Here is a 10,681-nt window from a genome sequence, read left to right as displayed (position 1 = left end):
TTTTAAATACAACAACTGAAGAACGTAATGCAATTCAATAATATCGGTACAATAAATTATAAGTTTTTTTCTTGGTATCATAATTGTCAAGTTTTACTAACCAGTCCATTATCACTGAACTAAGTAAATATTTTTGTTTAAGGGCCATCTGAAGCACACCTCTGAGTGTCTGATTTTCTGGCTGTATTGAAGACCCTTTATTGGAGCCTGCTGTTTTCTGCTCTTTGGTTGGGTTGTTGTCTCTTTGCCACATTCCCCATTTCCATTCTCAATTTCATTCTTAAAGGTTTTTGAAATTATGGGAAAAGTTGTGACCATAGGGTAAACACAGTGTGACAGAAACTCAACAATACAGCTCAACAGAAATACATGAAGATGTCAAAACAGTTTATAACAGTAAACTATCATAACTTACAGAATTAATGGTATTCAAATGTGGTGACTTTTCTTATGTATTTAAATCCATGATAATTTATTATTGATTCATTATCTTTGATACATGGTCTTATGGAGTAAGTCATGTCTCATTGGCAATCATATCACATCTCCAGTGTCATCTTTGGCTGAGAGGACAACTGTATATTTTGTGTTGCTTACAAATGAAACAAGTGTGGTATTAACTCCAGTAAATCAATCTATGAACACATATACAATGTGTCATACAAAAACATCTTATAGAATCTATAAAATAAAGATAATGGAAGGATACATATATACATTTTCCAAAGGTCTATTTGTGTGGTATGTCTCTAAGCATATCAATCAAGAATCAGTATATAAGAATTATGTAATAAGTGGCATGAAAAAAAAAACACTTTTCTAACCTTTCTGTTTTCTTCTTTAATTGATTAAAGGTTACAATCATGTAACTATATATATAAAAACGTATTAAGAACAACCTTCAATTCATACACAGTTAGTATCTAAAACAAATTTTCTTCAAATCACAAGAAGATATTCATGCCTTTAAATGTTCACACATTTGTTTGTAACATCTGATTCTTTGCCTTGTAAGTCTTCATATGACGAATGTCATACAAATGCTAGTCAGATACATCCACTCTTTGTAATAACAATCAAATATGAATTATTGTCCCATGATTCAGTGCTGTACTAAGATAATTTATTAAAAGTTGAACTCTTTGCTGCTGTGATTCCTCTTCAAGCAATATCTTGTTCTGAACTTCTCACTATATACTGAAAAATAAAAAAAATAAGATTCTTAATCCTACATTATGCTGCATGTTGGAATTAAATCATCCTAAAACAAAACATTCATATGCAAAGTTCAGTTGAAACATTTTAAAATTAGTAAATGAACATGATTGTCGTTGGTTCAAGTTTGCCAGATTATTTTTTTTTTTCGTAAAATTTATTTTCTGTTCATCTTGTGGATAAATCTAACTCCTTTGTTTAATCCTTGGTTAAATGATAAGATTCACTCTTGCTTCAACAATAAAATGATATACATAAGAAAGATAATGTTTTTATCTATAATCAAATAGTGTATAATCAATACTGCAATCAATGCTACTTTTCAAACAAAAGGTGCTCTCTGTCACATTTGTGTTGTACTTGTTCTAAGAACTTGAACGCTGATAAGTGTATAGTTTTTTATAATTATGATTTTATTTTATTGTCATTAAACATTTACAATGTTTGTGTCAAGACAAGTTTAAACAAACAATAAACAACAAAATAAAAACAAAACATTATAAATTTGCATACCAAATATCATTGACTTAACATTAGCTGTTCATCTTAAACTGATCTAATCACAAAGTAATACATGTTTACTAAGCAAAAGTTTCTAAGTGGATAGACCATAACTAAGGGGGCAGGACAAAATATTAACCATGGTAATGAGATGTGCTAATGATTAACAACTGAACACCAATTAACATTTGCCTACCTTAAATGGTCCCCCTTGAAATGACCCAATTACAAAATAATACAAGTTAACTTAGCAAAATTTTCGAAGACAATAGACCATGACTAAGGGGGTGGAGCTAAATAATCTTCATGAAATTGAGATATGCCATCGCTTATACAACTGCATACCAAATATCATTAACTGACCTAATCACAAACTAAGACATGTAAGATAAAAAAAGTTTCAAGTCAATAGATCATGACTGAGGTGGCAGGGCCAAATAATCTTCATGGAAATGAGATGTGCCAGTGCTAATACAACAGCATACCAAATATGATTGACCTACCACTTGTGGTTCACCATAAACGAAATTCTAACTTGATCTACAAGAGTGCACACACTGAAATGTCTCTCCTTCTATGCTAATTATTGATGTTATTTGAATAATTCTAAATATAAAGCTTTACTGCTCTTTACTATCACATAAACTTAACATGATCCAAGAAAATGAGGTCAAGGTCAAATAAACCAAACAAGAAATACATGTACATCTTACAATCATTCAATATACTAAATATAGACCTATTGCTCATAGTTTCTAAGAAATAGACTTAACCAAGACAAGAGTGCACACGCTGAAATATCTCGCCTTCTTTACTAATCATTGATATTATGTTGATAGTCCCAAATATAAAGCTTTATTACAACTGTCACATAAACTTAACATTAACCAAGAAAACTAAACATTGAGCAATGAACCATGAAAATGAGGTCAAGGTCAGATAAACCATGCCAGGCAGGTATGTACAGCTAACAATTACAACAAATATAGTTGATCTATTACTTATAGTTTAAGAAAAACAGACCAAAACATAACAAGAGTGCACACGCTGAAATGTTTTGCCTTCTTTACTAATCATTGATATCATGTTGAGTCCTAAATATAAAGCTTTATTACAACTGTCACATAAACTTAACCAAGAAAACTAAACATTGACCAATGAACCATGAAAATGAGGTCAAGGTTAGATGAACCATGCCAGGCAGACATGTACAGCTTACAATTCTTCCATACAACAAATATTATTTACCTATAACTATTGCATATAGGTTAAGAAAAACAGACCAAAACACAAAAACTTAACACTGAGCAATGAACCGTGAAAATGAGGTCAATGTCAAATAAAACCTGCACGACTGACAAATAGATCATAAAACATTTCCATACACCAAATATAGTTGACCTATTGCAATAAGTATTAGAAAAAAAGACCAAAACTCAAAAACTTAACTTTGACCACTGAACCATGAAAATGAGGTCAAGGTCAAATGACACCTGCCAGCTAAACATGTACACCTTTCAATCATTCCATACACCAAATATAGTAGACCTATTACATACAGTATAAGAACAAGAGTGCACACACTGAAATGTCCTGCCTTCTTTACTATAGTGTGTGATAACATTGTGTGAGGGAATTCGACGTTTGATGTACAACTGTTCATTCCAGTGCAATTTATGACAATACCACTGTATCAATCAGAATGATTTTTTTTGCAGTGTTTTAAGAAATGATTTTGCTTTGTTGTCGCGTATTATTTGTGAAACATTCAATGTTTTAAAAAGGCGAATTTTCTGTATAAAGTCAATGATTATGTTGACTTTTGAAGGCCAAACTTTCTACAGCCTTAAATACGCTAATGAAAGATCTAAAAACTATACCAATACATAACGACATGTTTATGAAATTATAACAAATCTATTGGTTAACAAATTTTTACTCGTTGTTGCAAAATAATGAACTTAATATATCTGACATTTTCTCCCTACCCAGTTTACCCCTATACATTTTTATGATGTGGACTGGTCATTGTTATTGAATCGTAGGCAATTTGATTGGATTAAGTTGTTATTAGTTTACCTTCAAACTTGTTTATGCTTTTCATACATGACTATTGATTAATTAGAACGTGCATGAATGTGTACGGTAACTAAAATGACCTTCAAACTGGACACTGGACGAGTCAATATTATGTTTTATCAATGAAAGTTAAGGTATGAAAGGTAAGAATTGCCACTTATTCGATTTTCACAAAATTTTCGGAATATACAGTTGAAAGGTTATTTTTTAAAAGCCTATTGTGAAGAGTAAAGAGAAAGTTTACAAATAATACGTTTTGTTCCATTAAACAAGTCATTTTCGTAAGAGAAATACCGAAATATATTTTACGCACGACTACGGCAGGTAAAATTATTATTTATCATAATAAAAAAAAAAACATTTTTCAGTCTCATTGGAATATGTTGATTACAATTAATCCCAAACTTAAGAAGTAAGTAACTAAAGTCAAAATATGTCCGATCTGCCTATTTCTGCACATCAAAAGTCAATACGATCGTTTTAAAGTCAATTTCGTCTACCTCACAAAATCTTGTTAGGCACTATAATCATTGATTTTTTGTTGATAGTCCTAAATGTAAAGCTTTATTACAACTATCATATAAACTTAACATTAACCAAGAAAACCAAACATTGATCAGTGAACCATGAAAATGATGTCAAGGTCTGATAAATATGATAAACCATGCCAGGCAGACATGTACAGCTAACAATTCTTCCATACAACAAATATAGTTGACCTATAGCTTATAGTTTAAGAAAAAACGACCATAACACAAAAACTTAACACTGAGTAATGAACTGTGAGAATGAGGTCAAGGTCAAATAAAATCTGCGCGACTGACATATAGATCAGAAAATATTTACATACATCAAATATAGTTGGCCTCTTGCTTATTGTATTAGAAAAATAGACCAAAACTCAAAAACTAAACTTTGACCACTGAACCATGAAAATGAGGTCAAGGTCAGATGACACCTACCAGCTAGACATGTACACCTTACAATCATTCCATACACCAAATATAGTAGACCAATTACATACAGTATAAACAAAACAGACCAAAACACAAAAACTTAACTATAACCACGCAAGGTACGCACATACCAAATATAGTTATTCTACTACTTATAATAAGAGAGAACTTAACATTACAAAAAAATTTAACTTTTTTTTTCAAGTAGTCACTGAACCATGAAAATGAGGTCAAGGACGTTGGACATGTGACTGACAGAAACTTCGTAACACGAGGCCTCCATATCCAAAGTATGAAGCATTCAGGTCTTCTACCTTCTAAAATATAAAGCTTTTACGAAGTTAGCTAACACCGTCGCCGCCGGATCACTATCCCTGTCGAGCTTTCTGCAACTAAAGTCGCAGGCTTGACAAAAACAGATCAAAACACAAAACTTAACTATAACCACTGAACCATGTAAATGAGGTCAAGGTCAGATGACACCTGCCAGTTGGACTTGTACACCTTACAGTCCTTCGATACATCGAATATACTAGACCTATTGCTTATAGTATCTCAGATATGGAATTGACCACCAAAACTTAACCTTGTTCACTGATCCATGAAATGAGGTCGAGGTCAAGTGAAAACTGTCTGACAGACATGAGGACCTTGCAAGGTACACACATATCAAATATAGTGATCCTATTACTTATAAGAGAGAATTCGACATTACAAAAAATCTGAACTTTTTTTCAAGTGGTCACTGAACCATGAAAATGAGGTCAAGGACATTGGACATGTGACCAACAGAAACTTCGTAACATGAGGCATCTACCGGTATATACAAAGTATGAAGCATCCAGGTCTTCCACCTTCTAAAATATAAAGCTTTTAAGAAGTTAGCTAATGCCGCCGCCGCTGCCGGATCACTATCCCTAAACAAAAGTTGCAGGCTCGACAAAAATGCAGCAAATTTTCTAAAAGATGATTATCCCTATTTAAATTTACTGAGAACACAAGCAATCTAAGAAAACTTCGAAAATTCAACTATTTTCAAGGCAACTAACTTTTTTAAAATCCATAATAAAAATATGGTTATTGATCTTACCATGTATATTGTACAAATGTCCATCTCCTATTATTCAGTAACATCACCAGATCATTAAAACATCAACATTCTGTCCTGTACAAAATAAAAATATAACCTACATAAGTCTAATGAACTAAATTTTATCTGCATTTTAATACAAACATTAAGGTTTATGAACCTTCTGTAGCCATTTTTGTAAGAACTTTTCAAACTTCTATTGTATCAAAACTAGATATGATGAATAAAAGAGATAGGCCATTTTGTACATATACCAAGGGGAAACTTGATGCAAAGCATTATTATTAACTGTTTCATTGCATTTACTGGAAAAAGAGTACTTTGTGGCAAATGAATCAAGATTTTTATAGAAAATCCACAGCTTAATACAGAGATTTTTGTTACAAAACATAGATTACTCACTTGCTTTTCTATGATGTGCTAGTGTTTATTTTTTACAAAAAGTTCTAACCAACCTGTAAATTCTAAAATACCTTGTTCTGAGTCACAAAAGTCGAGCGCACCCTAAAAGGGTGTACTTGATTTGGTCCACATTTTTATTTGTTTTCACCAATAAACTACATTTATAAACTTATTTTAAGGAAATCAATGCTAGTACTGCATGCAATAATCATATATCTATCAGTCATCAAATTGCCAAACATTAGAGTATAAGGATAAAAGCTGTGGATTTTCTATATGTTTAGTATTGAATCATTAGGGAGCTACCATTTGATTTTCATGGGGGGGCTAGGATGAAAAATTTTGTCCTGCATTTTTTTTAGTTGTAATCTCTGTCCTGCCTTTTTATTTTTCACTCTATTCGGTCCTGCCTTTTTTTTTTTTTAGTTTATCCTGACTTTTTTTTTGTGCAAGTGTCTCATCCTGCCTTTTTTTTTTACTCAAAATTCCTGTCCTGCCTATTTTTTTCAAATTTCATCCTAGCCCCCCCATAAAAATCAAATGGTAGCTCCCTTACAAGGGTACATAATCCTTAAGTATAATTCAAAGACATTCTTTTGAACCTTTTGTTGCTACATGTACAAATACATGTACATATATCATTTAATATCTGTACAGTCTACAACTTCTAATTCTAGCATGACACTAGTTTAACACAACTCAAGGATTTGTATAGTGAATCTATACAAATCCTTGCACAACTATAGGAAATGTGTGCAAATATTGAAGACTTCAATTAAAATAAGTAACTGAACTATAGGAATTAAGTGTCCAGAATGTATAGCAATAAAAATATTTCAAATTTAGGCAGTAGCTGTATGTGTGTATGCTATTTATACAACTCTTTTACATGTGCATGTTTCTAGAGATCCCTATCAATAAAGTTCAGAAAACTGACCTTATGTTTTTAACAAAATTAAATGAAGCTGTCCACCAAATATGAATACAAACAGCATAACACCATTCAGTTCAAAATAAATCCTATTCTAACCAAACAATAGAATTTCCCTCCAAAATAGACATATGACTTATTTAACCAATTATCACACAGCACAGAGTTTTCATAATACAATCTAGTAAAACCTAGAGAGTTACATGTATAACCACTATATCAAAATTCACTGAGCCAGGACAAAGTCTTACAATAAATATAACCACTGACGCATATTATCATTTATATTCAGAACAAAAACAAATTATTAATCAATCCAACTGCAACGGGAAAGTGGTTGTGCCAATTAATAATCCTTTTGAATTATTAAAACCCAACATTGCAAATCTAAGCAGTTTAGGTATGGCCAATATACTTTGAATTAATTATTTATTTAAATTCACCATTGCCAACTTTACCAATTTAGGTAGGGCCAGTTCCCTTTTTAATTTATTTAAATACACCATTGTAAACTTTACCAATTTGGTTAGGTCAGTTCCCTTTTAATCTAATTAAATACACCATTGCCAACTTTACCAATTTAGTTAGGTCAATTCCCTTTTATATAAAAAAGAAGATGTGGTATGATTGCCCATGAGACAACTGTCCATAAGAGTACGGCCTTCAACAATGAGCTAAGCCCATGCTGCATAGTCAGCTATAAAAGGCCCTGATATGACAATGTAAAACAATTAAAACTGAAAACTAACGTTAATCTATTTTTAATTCACCATTGTAAACTTAACCAATTTAGGTAGGGTCAATCCCTCTTTGAATTCATTGAATTCACCATTGCAAACTTTATCAATTTAGGCAGGGCATTTGAATATTTATTCAAATACACCATTGCCAACTTTACCAATTTAGTCCGGACCAATTCCTAATTGAAATTCATTGAATTGACCATTGCAAACTTTACCAATTTAAGTAGGGCCTTTGAATTTATCTAAATACACCAAAGCCAATTTTACAAGTTTAGGTAGGGCCAATTCCCCTTTGAATTCACCATTGCAAACTTTACCAATTTAGGTAGGGCCTTTGAATTTATCTAAATACACCATTGCATGCATACTTTACCAATTTAGAAAGGGCATGCAATTCCCTTTAAATTTATTTTAATTCACCATTGTCATTTGACAAATTAAGGAAGGGCCAATTCAATTGATGTCCCTACCTCCCCCTCCCTTAATTCACCTCTGAGGATGAGAGATTCCAAACAAAGTGGGACAACTTATGCATGAATAAATAAATGTAAAATATCAAACTATCAAACTAGACAAGACAAGACAAGACAATATTTTATTTAAGTCTCACAACTATGGATGAAAATGTTGAGTATGTTTAAAGTTACCATTACTTAAGACTTATTGTTAACAGAGTTTTTAAGACTATTAATTAATTGCAATTAATGGCAATTTAAAGCCATTTTATAAAGTAGGACATTAAAACTTCTTATTGATATATGTAAAGCACATGGTGGTTTTTAGCACTAAATCTACACAAAGCTGTTTGATATAATGGTTTGGTTGTAAATATATTCAAGTTCATCATGTTAATCTATCTTCCTGGGGCACCAGAGACTATTCATGCATTGCAGAACCCTGCCTAGTGACTCAACATAGTGTTCAGGGAAGTGTACCCATACAATGCTTTGACAGGTGATATGTTCAGGGAAGTATACCCAAACAATGCTTTGTCAGGTGATATGTTCATGGAAGTATACCCATACAATGCTTTGTCAGGTGATATGTTTAGGGAAGTATACCCAAACAATGCTTTGTCAGGTGATATGTTCATGGAAGTGTACCCATACAATGCTTTGACAGGTGATATGTTTAGGGAAGTATACCCAAACAATGCTTTGTCAGGTGATATGTTCATGGAAGTATACCCATACAATGCTTTGTCAGGTGATATGTTTAGGGAAGTATACCAAAACAATGCTTTGTCAGGTGATAAGTAAATAAAGGGAAGTATACCCATACAATGCTTTGTCAGGTGATATGTTCAGGGAGGTATACCCAAACAATGTTTTGTCAGGTGATAAGTTAAGGGAAGTATACCAAAACAATGCTTTATCAGGTGATAAGATCAGGGAAGTATACCCAAACAATGCTTTGTCAGGTGATAAGGTAAGGGAAGTATACCCATACAATGCTTTGTCAGGTGATATGTTCAGGAAGGTATACCCAAACAATGCTTTGTCAGGTGATAAGTTCAGGGAAGTATACACAAACAATGCTTTGTCAGGTGATAAGTTCAGGAAAGTATATCCAAACAATGCTTTGTCAGGTGATATGTTCAGGGAAGTATACACATACAATGCTTTGTCAGGTGATATGTTCAAGGAAGTATACACAAATACTGCTTTATCAGGTGATAAGTTCAAAGAAGTATACCCAAACAATGCTTTGTCAGGTGATTGAAGCGTAACCTTGTGACAGTGGACTAACAATATATTATTTTTAGACACTGGTCCAGACATACCATAGTAGAATAAATTATAAAGTGTGTACATGGTCAGTGATGATGCAGTTGCATAAATTGCAAAAAATTGTGTTACAGAGTTATGGGAACATAGACTTTGTTTAAGCTGGCCTAAGGGACAGGTCAAAATTTTTAACACATTGAATCGGTTCAAAACCAAATGAATTATAAATCAAAGTGCTTGAAAGCATTTAAAGGTAAAGATTGGATCAATTTATCAGTGGGAAGTAAAATTAAATATTGCATTGGTTGTTGTTGATTTAAGAGCTATTCTAGACAAAGGAAGATAACTCCAATTTTATTAAAGATGAGGTTAACAATGACATAATTTATATTTTTAGTACAGATATTAGATTCCTCCACCTTGCAAAAGTTATGCAATTTTCTTAACAGGTGAAACATCCTTTTGTGCCTTGAATATCTGAGCATATATTACATCGATAAACTTCTGAAAATGTTCATGGAAAGAATGTACAGAATGTTACAATCAATGCACTATGTTTTGTGTATCAAAAAAGGTAGTGATCAGCCTTGGAGGATTTAGGTATCAAGCCAGTCCCATAAGGTTTTGATTGCATTTCATGCAATCTTTTCCTAAAAAATTTAAAGTCCCATGGTAATGCAGCAGCAAGTGAAGACTAGAGGCTCTAAAGAGCCTGTGTTGCTCAAAATGGTCTATGTGCATATTAAACCGGCACAGGCACTTGTCTCACAAAAAAAAATCTTTTTTATATATACCTTAATATTAAGGAATATAGGATTTTTTATCTAAGACAAGTGCCTGTGATTAAACAGTTTTCTGGTGATTCACTATGCACAGATTACAGGTTTCATAATGATTTGTCTCTTAGTAGTACAGAAATATTACTTCTAGTTATACATGATGATCTTTTCTTTTGAATATCATCTTATACATAGAATGGTGATGTATTTTGTTTATATTATGTATGAATTAGTTGGTGTTTATTTTTATTTCAGACT

At 32.3% G+C, this 10,681-nt stretch overlaps 1 long non-coding RNA gene across 1 annotated transcript; it reads right to left on the bottom strand.

The window, feature by feature from the left end:
• Nucleotides 1-815: 815 nt before the first annotated feature.
• On the bottom strand, nucleotides 816-7,371 carry LOC143066980 (uncharacterized). The gene is made up of 3 exons (XR_012975822.1): nucleotides 7,181-7,371; nucleotides 5,842-5,916; nucleotides 816-1,197 (listed from the first exon to the last, which is right to left on the bottom strand). It is a non-coding gene; the product is annotated as an uncharacterized LOC143066980 (long non-coding RNA).
• Between the last annotated feature and the right edge of the window lie 3,310 nt (nucleotides 7,372-10,681).

The sequence above is a fragment of the Mytilus galloprovincialis genome, chromosome 3, assembly GCF_965363235.1.
Source record: "Mytilus galloprovincialis chromosome 3, xbMytGall1.hap1.1, whole genome shotgun sequence".
Taxonomy (NCBI): domain Eukaryota; kingdom Metazoa; phylum Mollusca; class Bivalvia; order Mytilida; family Mytilidae; genus Mytilus; species Mytilus galloprovincialis.
Note: the sequence above shows the minus strand (reverse complement) of the source record. Positions and strands in the feature narration are given on the sequence as shown.